Below are 12,590 nucleotides of genomic sequence, written 5' to 3'. Positions count from 1 at the left end.
ACTAAAGGTCTTATTAGCCTTTTCAGAAAGTGTAGAAAATACCGGAATAAAATTAATATAAAAACAATATCTTGGCCTAACAATTCGGTAATCAAACAGAACATTAAGAACAGTTCAACACAACTAGAATAACAGCGATTTAAGGAGAAGTATTCTGATAAATATCGGATCATACGATTCATCTGATTGCGTTTCTAAGAATTGTTCACCTATTTATTTGAAAAATAGCAACTTTAAAAACGAACTTTACCAAGAAATAAAAAGAAAGATATACTTATGAATTTCAGAAATGAAAAGGAACGCAAGGATGGTAATGATTAGGTTTTGGAGGAATTATAAAAAAAAAACAATAGCTAGGTAAGTTTTTAAAACATAAGCGTTTTGGGTGGATAAAAATCAAACATTCATATTATCTTATTGATTGTTGCCAGACGCCTGACGTCTTAAATATCTGTTACACTTCTAGAATATGTAGAGCAAAAATAAGGATTGCCGAAAAATACCACATACACTTACATATAAGACGTCCAATGTTATGTAAGAAAGTTTTTTTTGTCACAAACAGTTTAATTTGTTGTCAAGACAAACACACGGTAATTAGCTCGTTTATTAAATGCAAACAAATGAAAAACTGAAAGTATAAATCTAGTATCCGAGCGCGTTCGTGCCCCAGCAGCCGTGGCATGACTTCGTATCTCCAGCAGCCGTGTCATGAACTCGTATTTCAAGCAGTCGTGTCATTGCCTTATCTATCCAACAATCGAGTCATGCCCCTTCTTATCTTCAGCAGTCGTGTCATGGCATCGACTCTACAGCAGTCGTATCACGGCATCGTCTCTTTAAGCAATGTGTCATACATTCGTTTCTCCAGCAGTCGTGTCACGGTATCGTCTCTCCAGCAGTCGTGTCACGGCATCGTCTCTTTAAGCAATCGTGTCACGGCATCGTCTCTTTAAGCAATCGTGTCAGGGCATCGTCTCTCCAGCAGTCGTGTCACGGCATCATCTCTTAGAGCAATCGTGTCATGGCTGCGTCTCTCCAGCAATCGTGTCATGCCGTTGTCTCTCCAGTAGCCGTGTCATGACCTCGTATCTCCAGCAGCCGTGTCACGCCTTCGTCTCTTCAGCAGCCGTGTCAGGCCTTCGTGTCTTCAGCAGCCGTGTCATAGCTTTGTCTCTTCAGATGCCGTGTCATGTCGTTGTCTCTCCAGCAGCCGTGTCGTGACCTCGTATCTCCAGCAGTCTGGTCATAACCTCGTATCTCCAGCAGCCGTGTCATGACCACGTATTTCCAGCAGCCTGGTCATAACCACGTATCTCCAGCAGCCTGGTCATAACCTCGTATCTCCAGCAGCCGTGTCATACCGTCGTATCTCCAGCAGCCGTGTCATGACCTCGTATCTCCAGCAGCCGTGTCATGACCTCGTATCTCCAGCAGCCGTGTCATGACCACGTATCTCCAGCAGCCGTATCGTGACCTCGTATCTCCAGCAGCCGTGTCATGACCTCGTATCTCCAGCAGCCGTGTCATACCGTCGTATCTCCAGCAGCCGTGTCATGACCTCGTATCTCCAGCAGCCGTGTGATGCCGTTGTATGTATCTCCAACAGCCTGGTCATAACCTCGTATCTCCAGCAGCCGTGTTAAGTCGTCGTATCTCCAGCAGCCGTGTCATGACCTCTTATCTCCAACAGCCGTGTCATAACCTCGTATCTCCAGCAGCCGTGTCATAGATTCTCCTCTTCAGCAGTCGTATGTTTGAAAGGCATATTTAGGGCCGATATATTTAATGCTGTGATTATATCGTCGTTACTTTGAAACGTTAGCACTGTTGCTCTGATTATATATTGAAACAGGTGAGAGATATGTCTGGCCGTGGAGTTAATATTTATGTTTATACGGCTTTTAATTTCCCCTTTTGCCCACGGATGAAGAAACAATGAAATCTTACAGACTGTCTGAGCGACTGCCCGTGCGTATGTACGTGCATCCTTCCGGTTTTCTTTATTATCTATATTAATAAAAATAACATTTATAATATATAATATACACAATATATAGATGTTGTTGTTTTTTAAAATAATTCGCAGCTATTGCATATTGTCATTTGTCTTTAGTGCATGTTGCATATATCATACCATTGCATTTTGTTTGTTTCCATCTTAAGAAATTGTCTTTATAAACTATGAGGTGGCCGTATCGTAAATTACTATTAGTTGTTCTTGTGATGTTAATATTGCAATACGTTTTATCTCCAGCAGCCGTGTGATGCCGTCGTATCTCCAACAGCCTGGTCATAACCTCGTATCTCCAGCAGTCGTGTTAAGTCGTCGTATCTCCAGCAGCCGTGTTAAGTCGTCGTATCTCCAGCAGCCGTGTCATGACCTCGTATCTCCAGCAGCCGTGTCATGACCTCGTATCTCCAGCAGCCGTGTCATGACCTCGTATCTCCAGCAGCCGTGTCATGACCTCGTATCTCCAGCAGCCGTATCGTGACCTCGTATCTCCAGCAGCCGTGTTAAGTCGTCGTATCTCCAGCAGCCGTGTCATGACCTCGTATCTCCAGCAGCCGTGTCATGACCTCGTATCTCCAGCAGCCGTGTTAAGTCGTCGTATCTCCAGCAGCCGTGTTAAGTCGTCGTATCTCCAGCAGCCGTGTCATGACCTCGTATCTCCAGCAGCCGTGTCATGACCTCGTATCTCCAGCAGCCGTGTCATGACCTCGTATCTCCAGCAGCCGTGTCATGACCTCGTATCTCCAGCAGCCGTGTCATGACCTCGTATCTCCAGCAGCCGTATCATGACCTCGTATCTCCAGCAGCCGTGTCATGACCTCGTATCTCCAGCAGCCGTGTCATAACCTCGTATCTCCAGCAGGCTGCTGAAGGGTTTGCTATCTTGAAAACTCTAAAGTTTCATGTCAATAGCTGTATACAATGACCAGCTGTACATTTATATACATCGGTTTCCTCAGACAATGCCAGAATTAAGTAATGGTTTTGCTACACATGCGCAGATATACACCAGTTATCAGTAACCAACTCATGTAATTAGTTACATGCAAAAATCGAATTCTTTAATAACAAATGACGTGCACAATACATCTACATTTTCATTTAACAGAATATACTTCCAATTTAGATCGTTCGCATTTAGAACTATTTTTTCAGATACTCTTGATAGTGGGCGCAATAATCTTATTATTCTGCCTGTACACGTAGAAAAATCACGAGTTTTTAAGTTTAAGTTTGATCTTTGCTTACGGCTAGAATTATGATGGTCCCAACTTATAGTAGGTATAATTATCTGCACTAAAAACCTCAAAGAGACACTGTGGCACTTGCGGCAATAAAAACCATACCAGTGAACGACCAGATTCAGACATCACTTGCCACTGAATGATGCACTAACTGCCATCTGCCAAAGAGTGCCAACACATGGTGTGATTTATGCATACTTTCTCTACCATATTGAATTCCCAGGGCAACTATTACGGGGCAATACTGGGAACTACCCGACCGAGGACTTACAAATTCTAAACTGGACCGTTAGAGTAAAGAATATCTTTCAGGCTTTTCCGGGTTTGCGGACGCATGGCTATTTCCAGAGGGAGTTAGTATTTGTGCCTTTGTCCCGAGGCTCAGAGGTATATTACGGGATGTATTGTTGGTATCCACGCAAACAATCTTGAAAGTTAACCTTCTTATAGTTTTAATAATTGTTTATTCATTGACCGTCTAGAATATGTAAGTGTGGATTCAACAATAATTCTGATCACGTAGGGTTTGCTTATATTAGTTTAACTTCACAAATTGAGTCCAAGACCAAGGTGTGGGAGGCATAACATGATCATCAATGTCAATCGGAGCTCCTCGGTCATTTGCTCGTTAAATTAATATTAATGATATTAATTAAGAGTAGTGATTTAATTTGTTGTATGTTTAAATGGTTACCCAATGAAGTGAATATTTGCTTAAATAATTAGGACTTCTAAGAGAAACGTACCAAAACTGCTAAATTGAATTTACTAATCGATCTACCTGCAGTGAAGCTAAATGTAAAGAATTCTGACAATGACAACTGTCCGTGAACATCCGAGGTTGTTGTCAATGGAAAATGACCGAAATGATCCGATTGCATCAATGTGTGTGTTTGAAGGGAGACAAAGATAAAAACGCGGTAAAGCTAATGCCTGGGTGTCGTTGTGCAAACACTAAAACATTGGCCATTACTCAAACACCGCTCAAGATATTCAAATGAAACTTGTTATACAATTTAAAAAAATACAATAGGCACAAAGCAAGATGCTCTTCTTAGCGTCATTGATTGGACTGAAATCACAAATGAACGTCAGTATGCACTCCACGACACATTGGTGATTGCTTTCCAATCACATGTCAACAACAAAACGGATAAACACTACGCTGAGTATTTATTTGCTTTGTCAGAACATCTGCAAATGTACGCAAAACAACAATGATGCACTCAAGCAACTGTTGGGTTCATTTCTTTCGAATAAACACAAAATTATCCATTTCAGTTATTTAAAAATTAGATAGGAATACACTTTTTGAACTCCTAAATCGATCTAGTTTGTTTGATTTCTTTAATTCATTGTTTAATTACCTTATTGATTTGCCAACATATTGTTTATATCAAATACCAGCTCCAGACCTTTCTCAAAAGACCATTAACACCTTAATTTTTTAGTAGACTGCCTTATTACGGGAGAATGTCGACCGGTGCGAGCAAATTACTTTGTCACTTACGCAATAAAACAGAACAGAACAGAACAGAAAATTTATTTTGACTTAAGCATATAAACAGCTCATCGTCACATTACACAACATACACAATACGCATACACATACAAATAAATAATACATAGATGAATAAATGCATGAATTATTCAATTTCTATATATATGGTGATAGAGAAAAAACAACAACAAAAAAAACAAAAAAAACAACAACAGCTTTCATCGCGCCTATAGATACCTGTGAGAGTGTTCACTCCCTACTCTCCATAGAGGAACGTTTAGGCAAATGTTAGGCAAGGGTACTTTAAAAGAATGCAGTGGTTTGATCACTAAATAGTTATCAGCGCAAAGATAACAGTACAAATACAACTAATCTTAAGACATCTACAAAACACATGGGATAACATCCAGTACAAGGATATAAATATTTCTAGAAAAAGCATATATGTATTCAAACATAATCGTTTCTTTCTTTGAAAGCTTTTAAACAATAAATAGCTAGTTTAACCAGAAGAGGTTTATTATCTGTTTGCAGTAAGGTAATAAATTTTTCCATACTAGGATGTCTTGAATAGTAATTTGGCAAATACCTTCTACGAATATCAGCATATAGTGGACATCTTAAAACGAAATGGTACTCGTCTTCTATATCGTTAAGGTTGCAATAGGTACATTTTCTATCATGTCTTGCAATACCATTATGTCGGCCAACTTCAATATTTAACCTATGGGAAGATAGCCGTAATTGTGCAAGCACTTGTCTGTATTTGATATTGTCTAATAACGAAATATAATTAGAAACTTGGTAATTACATTTAATTTTTTTATATATATATATTTAATGAACTACAGCTATCCATACCCACTCTCCATTCTGAGATATAAATATCTCGTAATCTATTTCTAAGCAGAGGTACAAATGCAGACATATTCACTGATTCGGGGAATAACCAAACATCATTAAAACCTGAGCGTTGTAATACATCTCGAACATTCGAGGCCCAATTTATGACAGCAGGATTTAGTTCTACTTCACTCACTTCCTTTAAAATGATAGTTCTTAAAATACAATTCTTAGATTTGCATGTAAACAATTTAACAAAGTATTTAATGCATCGCATGTATCTTTCAATATACAATGGGAACCGGCCCAGCTCGCTATATAGAGAAAGAGTATTTGTCGACCTTTTCACTTTGAGGATCCATTTACAAAACCTTTTTTGCACTCTTTCCAAACATTCATACTTACCAAATCCCCATACCTCCGATCCATAATTAAGTATAGACATAACATATGCATCAAACAGATTAAAAAGAATATGGACAGGGGCGAGTGTATCTTTTATAACCGCAAATAGACTATTCATAGACCTTATAGCTTTGCCAGCTAAAGTTTTAGCTGCTTGAGCAAATGAGCCACCAGATGAGAAAACAACACCAAGATAATTGAAGGAATTTACGATTTCTACAACAACACCTTTATATTTCCATTCAACATTTTGCGACAATCTACCGCCTTTTCTAAATACAACTATTTTAGTTTTTTCAATATTTACAGTGAGATTCCAGCGATCACAGTATGTTTGTAAGTTATCTAATGACGTCTGAAGGCCTTCTTTCGACTCTGACATTAACACAGCATCGTCTGCAAACAACAACAGAAAGATATTTATTTCATCGAGAGAGATCCCGGCATAAGTTCCTTGTTGCATATGTAACTCTATATCATTTAAAAACAGAGAGAAACAAATCGGGGAAGTTATTTCCCCTTGAAATAATCCGACATTACTATCAAAGAAATCAGACAATGTCCCAACATGTTTAACACAAAGCTTCACTTCCTCGTACATTGAGCGTAAAAGGGCCAGTAATTTACCAGCGACGCCGGATTTTATTAGTTTATACCATAGCCTGCTCCTACTTATACTGTCATACGCCTTTTTAAAGTCCACAAAACAACAATACAACTTCTTTTTAGAGTTTAACTGTCTTTGGATCAATGATTGTAATATAAATATAGGATCTACTGTACTACAATTGTTCTTAAAACCAAATTGTGCATCCGTGAGAACATCGTACTCCATCGCCCATTTCTTAATCCTCTCATTTAATATACCGGTGAACAACTTTGCAAAGCAACTGATCAGTGTAATCCCCCTGTAGTTGTTAGGGTCCGAAAGATCTCCTTTCTTATATATGGGGATAATAGCCCCGTTAGCCCATGACTTGGGAAACGTCCCCTTGTTAAGGATAGTGTTAAAAAACAAATCAAAGAACTAGCAGTAAGCGCAATTTATCTCTTTATTTTCTATTTCTTAATTTCCGAAACCGGTACGTGTGAAGTGCATACAAAAGAATTGTTACGCGCGATAACTGCGCGTGCTTTAGAAGAAAATATAGAAAGAGAAAGAGTTTGCGTTGTGAGTTTCAATAGGCATTTTAAGGCACAGACTTTTTTTTCGTAATGTTCAATATGCTAGTTTAAGGATTATGAATAAATTAAATTGATCTTAAACAGTCCTTCTATTGTATTAACAACAACACAGACTTTATAATAATAAAAAAATGTAATATTTTAGCAAACAGTACTTTAGAAACTTTCATTCAAAATACTGCGGTGTGTGGATATTGCTAGAGTTGTTGTCATCAAAGAATAAATTGGCGTTCGAAAAACCTTTGTACATTTATTACTAAAGCTATTAAAATTAGAAAGTCGATGCTACTATATAATTATATATGCTGTGTTTGTTATATATTATATGTATACCTATATATTGTGTAGAAATAATTTGTATGATTTATGAAATGGTAAATACTTAAATCCATTTATATCATCATTATGTTCTTTTCTGCTATATAATGTTGCTTTGAACAATTATTCAAATCTGTTATTTGAACGGAAATGTTCAAATTGTCAACTTACACTGTTTTGCTTGAACATAAAAATATACAAATATTTTAACTCAGATTTTGCCTTACATAATTTAAACATTGAACTTAGGGGACACAACAATATTCATAGACAAGATAGGAAATGTACAATGTATAATTTAAACGATATTGAAGATGAATTTCGTTATATTTCATTTTATTCAATGTATAATAAAATACGACAAAATAATAGTCCTAGATATTATGTCAGAAATCCGAGTATGATAAAAATTATATCATTACTTCATTCTGATGATAAACTACTGTTTTTAAGATTATCTATTTTCGGTACCAAAGCTTTTAAGAAAAGAGACTTGAATATATAAAATCACCCCTTAAGACATCCTCACACACAAGAAATATTAAATAAGCTTTAGTTTTTAAGGACTCTGTATAATTTGTTTGCGAATAGTATATTGCAGAATTATTCTCTATGATGCAAGAAATATTTGATATTTATATTTGTCTCGTGTTTAAAACGATATGATTTATATGCTTCAGATAAATAAACATTCTGTTCTGTTCATATTGACATGAAATTTTAACTTGGACAATTAAAGGGGTGGTTTGCCAGCTCTGTCTTCGCCCCCCTCCCAGTACATATAGTTTAACAATGATTAAACCGCTATACAGGGCTTATTTAGGTAAAGATAAACTAAAGGCGTTTTAGCTAGCAGTAATTTGGTATGATATCAGCTGCCTTGCAATTAGAAGAAACGAAATGAGAAAAAAAACAGCCTCGTACTAAGGTATACACGCAGTGAGGTTCCTATATGGAAGGGTATTTAAGTAAAAAATCAATTCATATAAATGAATTATTCTTGTATGTAAATTACATTAATATTATGGTAAATTTATATTCTATCATTACTGCTAACATGCGCATTCATACTATTGTTGCGCACATTTAGAGATGTTACTACATCTTAGTTACAAATAGCTGCCATATATGATATTCATATAAATGTATTATTCTTGTATGTAAATTACATTGATATTATGGTAAATCTTTGTTCTATCATTACTGCTTACATGTGCATTCATACAAATGTTACGCACATTTAGAGATTTTACTACTTCTTAATTCCAAATTGCTGCCATATATTAGAAACTTGTTAATTTTAGATTTTATCTACAGACTGACAAATGTCTGCTGACTACTGCCTAATAACTGCTTGCGTGAATCTGAACGAATAGTTTATTTATAATTCAAATTAATAAGTTAAGGTTATGCTAAGCGAAAACATCCAGTACTATAACACAGCCAGCAAGCAGTAGACAACAAGCATTTGTATAAATCCGTGACGAAGCTAAATTCATATAAAGCTGGGGACCATTATCTTCGGTTGTTTCCGTGATTCGCAAGGTGCGCACCGGTGTTACCTGAAAAAAATACCACGGCAAATTCCTACCGCGAGGAGCGTGTTCCCTCAATCGGAACTCTTCGGCTAGTATCAAGATATGGCCTCGGATATAATACGGGTCGTAAGAAAATAGTCCATCATGGCCGACCAAGAAGATGTTCAAACAACCAAGAGATATGTTAGTCCAAAGACAGAATGAGGAGCGAACTTTTACCACTTATTTGTGTGTTAGTGTTATTTTTATACTTATTGTATTTTAATAAAATATAAAAATAGTTTTAAAAGAGCCCTAATGAGAAACTAATTGGAAATGTCATTAATTCTTAGTGGGTGGGGTAAAGTCTTCTTTCATTTGACAGATTCTAATTTAGTAAACAACAATTTTGAAGCTCCAGTGATCAGTGGCAAAAATTAAGAAAACAAATACTCTATTTGTTTTTTTTAATAACAAATAAGTCTGAATCTGACTTTACTTAGATCGATAATAGGTTAGACTTTCTTTCTCAGTGTATTTATCGCATACATTTCATATCATTAACTTTAATTTTTTATAATTAAAATTTACATTCTTTTAACCAAGGATGTATGGTTTATATGTCCGTGAGTGTTGGTAGCGAACAACTTAATGTAATGGCACAATTGAATACCTCGGCCCTGTTCAATTATATAGTTCTCTATATAAATTAGATCTTCATTCTATTGGTTTAACAAAATGAGTTTGAACGCATAAACCAGCACACATTTCTTTCAACACTAAATTCTTTGATATCCACCAGTGGTGGTGATGCAGAAACATTGAAAAATGCTGACATTTTTACTGTGCCAATGAAATGCAGACATTTAAATTTTAATCTTATTGTCATTTTCAGAGAAGAGTATGGTACCAGGGGTGCAGCTGACTCTGATTCCCGGCTTGTTCTAATGAAAAAAGGCAGATGAGGTAATGGTTGTGCTATTTTCGAAATTCGGACAATAATTTAACAGTCAAGTATCCTATTGGTTTAAGCCCAAAAGTACCTGCATGTTTGTACAATTAACCAACAAGGATTGACGGTATTAAAATATCAACATTGTAGATGAATTTAAACATGATAACAATTTCATTTCATATTTTTTAACCAGTAGTCCAGAGCTAAAAGCTGCTCTCTCACAGATTGACAGTTCTTCTTGGTCATTCTTCAAAAGCCCAAAGGAGTAATTAAATTAAATTTACACATATAATTAATTATATGGCTTAAAGCAATAGCAAAAAAATATTTTCCAAACAATTGAAATCTGTTCTATTATGTGTGACCTTATGACTAGTTGGAGGAATTTTTACCAAATTTTCAGACTTGTATATGAAAGACTGTGATCTGATATTATGTCAGCAGTCTAATATCACTGGTTTCCATACATTTGCACAATAATTGCCAATTGGCTCGTTTAAAGACAAAAATAAAAAAAGGTGTCAGAACAGTAAAACTGTGAGGATGCAGCTTTAAATTGGTGTTGCACTTAATGTTTTGTGAATACTTTTCTGTTGTTGTACAGGCTTTTAAAATAATTGATCTGAAAATATAATTCCTATTATTGTTGTATTTTCTGTTTTCTATTTCAGGCACTGGAATCCGAATGTAATCAAAAATGCCATTGTATGAGGATTGACCTGCAATGCATGGCAATCATCTTAACACAACTGCAACGCTTTCCTTGGAAAAATGAGTGCAAGATGGAAACAAAGCGTTCAGTGGAACATCTTGTCATCTCAAATATTTGATGACTTACATACTGATGTGAAGTTGAAGATAAAAGTCATCTGTTGGTCCGTGATTATTAAAAAATCCAAACATATATTTTAAAAGGGTAAAATGGTAAAGGATTTATATACGCGTTAAGTGGTTTTCCTATATTATGGAGGGAAGATAACAACAGAAACAGATGGCATCGGTAGACCAAATAAAGGAGAACTATTTTGTTCAGTTCAATTTTTAAGACTTCAGAAAATCTGTTAATAGGGCACATCCTTGCAAATGTCATATTGTAAACTGGGCTCTTTAAAATGTGAAAAGGTGAAAGTGGTCTAGAGGATAAGCCCAAAATTCAAAGTTGTGAGTTCAAGACCTCCAAGGTACTTTCTCTTGACCTCAGCAAAAGGATGTACATACTTGTTTCTTCTTAGGCAACAGACTTAAGAGTGATTTTGTAAGCTTCCAGCATGCATAGCAATCTGATAAGGCATAAAATAAGATACTAGCTGACTTGCAAACAGTTTTTCCATTTGTGTTGATTTATTTTTCAGTCTGTTGGAAAGTTTATTAGAAGTGATGCGCATTGCTTACTGCAACCAATATTTATTTTCTTTATTAAGTTGAATTTAACGAACACATAACATGACTTGTGATTTTACAGATGCATGTTTATTTCATTGATTGTATGAGTTTATTTTCTCAAATGATGTAATAAAAGTTATTCTGAATGACTGTCCTTTTTTGTTTGAAGAAAATGTGTTGAGGTTTTGGCATAGCATAGTGTCATCATCGTCATTGTTGTGTACAAATAAAACATTCAAAACAATGTATTAAAAACCAAACTGTCAAGCCAATTACTCAAAGAGGCACAAGGATATTGCTAAAGAGACCGGTAATACAATTAGACAAATAAAATGTAAAGAAAGATCTATAATTCTGACACATGGTAATGCTTTAAATAGTCCTCTCATTGTGTGTTTATGGTTAAAGTGGAGACATACAGTATATTTTGTAATGAAGACTTAAATTTGTATGGCAACTTAAAGCCATACATGGGGATTAAGCGCCAGAAATATTGTGAAGTCTCCCAAAAGACTCAATGCACTTAAAAGGGCTTGGCACAGAAATGAAAGTAAAAATGGGAGCAAAACCTCATTTATCATTAGTTTTACATTGGATTGCATACACATGGCTCTGTTATTACTTGACTAATATTAAAAATAAAATTAAGAGACATGTTGATCCAAACTGTAATTATTCTTGTTTGCATTTTATGGAGTTGGACATAAAAGAGTCATTTGGTGAAGAGTGATCTAAAGGCTAATTATTCAAAATAGATTAAGTATTATTGAAAAAAGTCTGGTATACATTGCTGAAAAGCTTATTAACCTGGCTAAATATTTGTTTAAGGCTTTTATTTACAAAAAAAATAAATCAGTTGAGTATCTTATCAGTTTCTCTGTTGGTGTTGTTGTTTTTAATAAAAAATGACAATTTACTCAAAGATATTGAGACTAATAATTATAGATTTAGACATGTATAATGTGTAAGGAAACTTCTAATGAGTGGGTTTTATCCACAGCCTAGGAGGTAAAGTGAAGCATGATCTGCCTTGAACAAATACAATTTTAAGACAAGATCTGTCAACTTAGTGCACCAGTCAATTGTAACCCCCCCACCCCAGGTCCGGGGGAATACTGGGGTTAACCAGGAGAAAACGGCCGTGTTTTTACCTATCAGGTGGCCCTGCAGTGCTGGTTGAATGGGGTGGTTTTATCTTCGCTTAAAATATAGAGGGGAATGGACC

General features: G+C 35.8%; 1 long non-coding RNA gene across 1 annotated transcript; it reads left to right on the top strand.

Moving 5' to 3' along the window:
• Nucleotides 1-9,205: 9,205 nt before the first annotated feature.
• On the top strand, nt 9,206-10,851 carry LOC128234822 (uncharacterized). Its single transcript, XR_008261038.1, has 3 exons — nt 9,206-9,280; nt 9,923-9,993; nt 10,654-10,851. It is a non-coding gene; the product is annotated as an uncharacterized LOC128234822 (long non-coding RNA).
• The last annotated feature ends 1,739 nt before the right edge of the window (nt 10,852-12,590 follow it).

The sequence above is a fragment of the Mya arenaria genome, chromosome 5 (genome assembly GCF_026914265.1).
Source record: "Mya arenaria isolate MELC-2E11 chromosome 5, ASM2691426v1".
Taxonomy (NCBI): domain Eukaryota; kingdom Metazoa; phylum Mollusca; class Bivalvia; order Myida; family Myidae; genus Mya; species Mya arenaria.
Note: the sequence above shows the minus strand (reverse complement) of the source record. Positions and strands in the feature narration are given on the sequence as shown.